The 6,455-nt window shown below is 36.0% G+C and overlaps 1 long non-coding RNA gene across 2 annotated transcripts; it reads right to left on the bottom strand.

Annotated features, from left to right (window-relative positions):
- Window positions 1-729: 729 nt before the first annotated feature.
- On the bottom strand, window positions 730-5,472 carry LOC145797249 (uncharacterized). Of its 2 annotated transcripts, none has more exons than XR_014338554.1 (3): window positions 5,095-5,472; window positions 2,992-3,148; window positions 730-1,030 (listed from the first exon to the last, which is right to left on the bottom strand). It is a non-coding gene; the product is annotated as an uncharacterized LOC145797249 (long non-coding RNA). The 2 variants fall into 2 exon arrangements; XR_014338555.1 differs by having other exon boundaries at window positions 2,974-3,148; window positions 5,095-5,451.
- Window positions 5,473-6,455: the final 983 nt, after the last annotated feature.

Genomic DNA, 6,455 nt, shown 5'->3' with positions numbered 1-6,455 from the left:
ATGTGTGAGAGGAAGATTCTTCGGGAGAGGTCGAGGCTCGAGGGGTTTAAGATGCCCCTTTTTAGCCAACACTACAACAAAAAAGGCCTTTGGTGACAGACTGATTTTGTCTCTAAACATCAAAATTTCATCACTAAAGTGATCTGTGACGAAAAAAATTTGTCACCACGTTCGTGGCCTATACGTCGTCACAAAAAGTACCTGGTGACGAAAAATAATTTTGTCACCTATTTTTCATTTTTGGCGACGAAATGTTTCGTCTCCAAATATTGAATTTTTCGTCCTCTAAAACACCAATTTCGTCACCAAAACTAAATAATATTTTATTTTAATTGTTTTTTGCGATGAAATATTTTGTCACCAAATATATTTTAGTGACGAAAGTTTTCCTCACCAATGATATGGATTAAGGTGACAAAAATTCGTCACTAAAATGAGCAAAAAAGAAAATTATTCAATGACAAAAAATATTTTGTCACCAAATATTTCAATTTAGCGACGAAATATTCAACAAATGTGACGAAATTATTTGTTTCGTACTATGTCATTAGTGACAAAATTATTCGTCATGTTTTTTGAAAACTAATAGCGACATTTTTTATTGTCACTAATAAAAAATTAAAAATTTTGAAAATGGGTATACTATTTTCTTCCGAAATTTTTTCTTTTCAGTAGCAATTCTCTGCCCATTTCAATAACCTGTTCAATAAAATATCTATTACAAATCAATACAAAAATCTATTCATTTTCATAAACATCACAATCGAATTTTAGCACTACCCATAAAAATATAATATGAACTGCATGCAGATTATAAACATATCTCCTAATATCCACAAAAAACGTCTACTAATATCCACAAAAATATAATATCAACCGTATGCAGATTACCAAACACATCTCTTAATATCCAACAAAAAACATGTCTGCTAATATTAACAAAAATAAAATATAAAGGGCGGATTAAACACGTCCATATTCTACCATCGGCCCTCCAAATTACCAAACACGTCCATATCAAATATCGAATCTGCAAAAAAATGAAACACAAAAAAAAAAAATGGTCAGTTAGACAATTATTATCTTATCCATAACATATACAATTTAACATGCATTTTTGGACTTAGTTTTCAAACCAGGAGTCCCGTGCTAGTTTCGTAAGTTTTCACAACTCACATTGGTCCATCCCGAGGTGTTTGAGGTGTTTCCCAGGCCGTCTCGTGGCTGTTGCACGATTTTGACTCCTGAAGGCCTATTTTCAAGCTTAAGTGTGAAAAAGTGCATTTTTGGACTTAGTTTTCAAACCGGGAGTCCCGTACTAGTTCCGTAAGTTTTCACAACTCACATTGGTCCATCCCGAGGTGTTTGAGGTGTTTCCCGGGCGATCTCGTGGCTGTTGCACGATTTTGGCCCTCGAAGGCCTATTTTCAAGCTTAAGTGTAAAAAAATACATTTTTTGACTTAGTTTTCAAACCGGGAGTCCCATGCTAGTTCCATTAGTTTCCACAACTCACATTGGTCCCTCCTGAGGTGTTTGAGGTGTTCACCGGGGCGTCTCGTGGCTGTTGCACGATTTTGGCACCCGAAGGCCTATTTTCAAGCTGAAGTGTGGAAAAGTGCATTTTTGGACTTAGTTTTCAAATCGGGAGTCTCGTGCTAGATCCGTAAGTTTCCACAACTCACATTGGTCGCTCCCGAGGTGTTTGAGGTGTTTCCCGGACCATCTCATGGCTGTTGCACGATTTTGGCTCCCAAAGGCCTATTTTCAAGCTTAAGTGTGGAAAAGTGCATTTTTGGACTTAGTTTTCAAACTAGGAGTCTCGTGCTAGTTCCGTAAGTTTCCACAACTCACATTGGTCCCTCCCGAGGTGTTTGAGGTATTTCTCGGGCCGTCTCGTGGCTGTTGCACGATTTTGGCCCCCGAAGGCCTATTTTCAAGCTTAAGTGTGGAAAAGTGTATTTTTGGACTTAGTTTTCAAACCGGGAGTCCCGTGCTAGTTCCGTAAGTTTCCACAACTCACATTAGTCCCTCCCAATGTCTTTGAGGTGTTTCCCGGGCCGTCTCATGGCTGTTGCACGATTTTGGCCTCCGATGGCCTATTTTTGAAGCTTAAGTGTAAAAAAGTGCATTTTTGGACTTAGTTTTCAAACCGGGAGTCCCGTGCTACTTCCGTAAGTTTCCACAACTCACATTGGTCCCTCCTGAGGTGTTGTAACCCCCAAAATAGTGGGGAGATAAAATTACTAATATTTGATTATCAATTATGTGCATGTCAGCATACTTGGAGGAGTGAAGGGTAGAATATGGATTTTAGTTCCAAGAGTCAGTGAGTTTGCTATGGTGCATGATGAGATATATGGTCTCTACGCTTGAATAATAGCCCCTCTTAGGTTTAGATCCATATCTATCTTAATCCAATTTCCACTTCATTCACCCAAAACAAACAGGCCTTCAGTGCAGACCATAGCTGGAAGGAACATGGCTAAATCAGAGGCAAGATAATAAAAACATGTATTTGAGGCCTACCAATAAGAAAGAACATACAAATGCAGAAGGGTTGTGTTGTGCCTAGGATTCCCAGAAAGCATTGCCCAAAAGTACAAGCACAAACATGGGAATACCAAACATCAAATAATGCCAAAGATCTGAATCATATCGAGCCAACGCTAATTTCATCTCAAGCAACAAAGCAAAGATATTTTTTACACCCAAAAAACAAAAACAAAAAGGTACAGTTATTGATCCTATATGTACAATATATATCTTCCCCATAGTTGAGGTTGATAAGGCCCGGTCAGGTATATAAACTATCTTTAATCTTAATAATACTGCTGGATTAACATTTTGGAAGTACTGATCTTGCCAGTTAAGGCAATTCTAACCCCCATCAAAAAAAGAAAAACAAGGCAATACTAAAAATAGTACTAAGCATTTTCCCATCAAAACCACGTATAAGGTTAAAGGCTATGTACAAGGAAAAATTTAAGTACTCCTTCATAATTCGGTGGATGATGAGTCAGTTCTTTGCCTCCGCATTCGTGCTCCCCATGACATATTCCCGTGAGCGTTCTTATTCATGCTTCTTCTCTTCAGCTCAGACAATTGGACCTGCCACCGGTTCTTCCACTCGCTCCGTTCCTCCATTTGCTGGTTGGAAAAGAAAGGCCGAAATCAATACAAAATGAGATAATAAAACAAAAGTTTGAATTATTAAAATAAAACGAGAACTTCTACAAAGGACGAGGAAGAGAAACACCAAGAAAAGACAAATGTAAACGGAAAATATCAATTTCATTATCAATAAACATCAACCATGTACCATAGATCCATACAAATACAGAGCCATCAATCAATAATAAAATATGAGAAATATCCATTTCATTTTTAATAGCAATTGGATGCAAAAATCCACCCTCTACTAGAGACCTCATGGAATTTGTGGCACTCTTTCCATAGTATAATAAAAAATAGAAAATAGTCCAACCACAAAACATCAAAAGAAAGTCATGCCACCAAACTCAAAACTTCAAATATTTCATAAAAAAGAAACAATCAGATTAATGATTGCATGCTGCTGAAAACAAAATGATCTCATTTCAAATGGTTTGTAAAGCACAACAAACTTATTCTAATCTTATGTCTGCCAAGGACACCAATACATATATGAGAAATAACCACTTTTTGAACTCCTTAACAAAAGATGCATCAACACCCCATTATTCTTGGACATTTTTAATCTAAATAAAAATTCTCTCTTTTTTTTAATAAAGAGATCAATTAAATGCAAGGCAAAGTGATAACGTAGACAAATATACCTCTCTCTCCCCAGGAAAAAAAAGTTATGATATCCAATATAAACAAAAGACAGAAAACAGAGAAACAAATAATAAATAAATAAAATGTAAAATCTTGATAACCCCCAAAATTGATGAACTAAACTTTCATTAGGCTATGTCTAATCATTCATCAGATTTTTCATCAAATCAAGGGAGTTTATCCTTTCATTAAATTTTGTAGGTGGTCGTTGTGCCAGACATCCACTCGGACAACCGGCCTTTCTTTATCTGAACATCAATTTCCATCCATGACCGAACGTCCACCCGGATGTCCTCCGAGACAATTGGGCTTGTAACAAGATTTGATGAAAATTTTAAATTTACCATTGGAATGCATGATACTAGATCAAACTTTTTATCAATTTTGATGAACCGTTAGACATGCTCTAGCTTCTTCCAAATCAACCCATACATAAGCAAGCTACACTAGAAAAAAAAATACTAATAAAATAAGTAATAATTCATGTGAAACAATGAAGTTCTATTGAGAACATAAGCGAAAATTCACCCATAAACATTCAAATTCTCATGAAAGTATATTAAGAGTTGAAAATTGGGGCAACCAAATGATAACTTCAGTACTTAAGAGTCCGCATATGAACCTAATATAGTTGCTAATGAAAGAAAGCCACAAATGCTATAAACCAATGGAAAGCTGAATTTAAATTTTTGTGTAATAAACTCCATAAACACCTACACATGTGCATGCATAGATCATAAAGTTTACTAACACACAGGCTGTTTGGTACTCCAGAAATTCAATCCCCAAAAAAACACAGCAAAGCAAGAAAAAACGCAGATTTTGAATTTGAATAAAAAAAAAACATAATCCAACCAAAACCCAAAATCAATTATCACCAAATAACTACAAATCAGGTTAAAAAAAAAAAAAACACATAAACCCAAATCAAAACACACAGTGAACACCACCAAATTAATCCCAAAATACCCAAATAATTACCTCATCGCTCTGGTATCGCCTTAACAATAAACAGTGATTTCAGAGGAGGTAAGACAGTGAAAATACCAAATGGAGATTAATAATGAAATATTTTGGCCCAAGTTCTAAAAATCTATCACATTATTTATTTTCAACATAGAAAGTAATCCAATACCTACATTGAAGACAGTCATTGGTACTCAAACCTTATTACCTTGATTGACAGAAAAATCAATGGAGAGTAAATCATCATCAACAAACAAACCTAGACTGAGAAAGATAGAGAAAGGATAGGGAAAGAGGGAAAGGGCACGGACCGTGAAAGGTGCAAATACAAATTCTGTCCTCACGTTTGAGAAATTGCTTTTCATCTCTTAAGATAGAGAGAGAGAGAGAGAGAGAGAGAACAAAATAAAAACCCTAGAGCTAGAGTGAAATAGGGAAATAGAGAGAGAGAGAGAGAGCTGAATCAAAATCGATTGGAGGCTAGACGGTGTACCGACCGTGGCGATGAGACGGTGAGACACAGTGAGGGACGGTGATCACCGTCGATGAGAGGGACGATAAGCGATGGGCAATGGTCAGTTGATAAGAGGGAGAGCGATTGGGGATATGAGAAGGAGAGCAAACGACGGCCTGTTTGTTGTTTGGTTTGTTCTGTGTGTATGTATCATACATACAGAGAATAAAATCTAAAAAAAGATACAATAAAAAATCTTAATAAATATAAAGCAAGTAATAAGATATTTATTAAAAAATAAATATAATCATATATTAATTAGAAAGTGTGATTAAAAAATATAAATAATCATACTTAATTGAAAAGTGATATAAAAAAATAAATATTATTACACTCAATCAAATCAAGTGTGATTAAAATATTAATCTAATTTTTTTTATTACATTTCCAATAAAAGTAAGATATTTTCATTCATTAAAGTGTGATTTTTAATTATTTTTGTAGTAGTGGATAAAGCAAGTAATAAGATATTTATCAAATAATAGATAAACAAAAATCACCACATATTTAAGAATTTCTATAAAATCTCTTCCATTAGAAGATGTAAAAGAATTTCTTTACATAAGCCTCCCTTTAAACTTACAAGATCTGAAACTTGACCGAAATTAACAAGTAAGCCTACAAAAAACCCGAAATTGGCAGCCCATTCTGCACCCCAAATTAGAACTATGTCATCAGCAACTATCACTAACTAATTTCTACATAGCAACTTACATTTATGGGAAAAAGTTAGGGTTAGAAATTGGGGACAGCCAGAGAGAGAGAGACAGCAACCAAGTTAGGGTTAGAGAAAAACCAAGTGAAGAGGACGCAGGCAGCAAAGCATCCAACAAATTAGCGTTCAAATTGGGGGAAAATGAGTTACAAAAGTGAGAGACGAGAATGGGGATAGCGAGATAGAGAAGAATGGAGACGGAGGTTGGAAAAGTGAGAAGTGAGAAGAGGGAAGAGGGCGCTCAGAAAAGCGAGAAGAGGGCAGGGGGAGAGAGAGTGAGGCGAAAATAGGGAGCGAGAGAGAGAGAGAGAGAGAGAGAGATTTGTTGTAGAGAGCGCCGGCCGGTGACATGCGGGTTAACTGGTGCGATAAAGATAAACGAACGGTGTGACGGAGATGTATGGGTGAGGGAGTGACAGAGAGAAATATCTATGGTTCAATTT

The sequence above is a fragment of the Camellia sinensis genome, chromosome 1 (assembly GCF_055761805.1).
Source record: "Camellia sinensis isolate YWXY chromosome 1, ASM5576180v1, whole genome shotgun sequence".
Taxonomy (NCBI): domain Eukaryota; kingdom Viridiplantae; phylum Streptophyta; class Magnoliopsida; order Ericales; family Theaceae; genus Camellia; species Camellia sinensis.
This window is presented reverse-complemented; position numbering and strand designations above follow the sequence as displayed.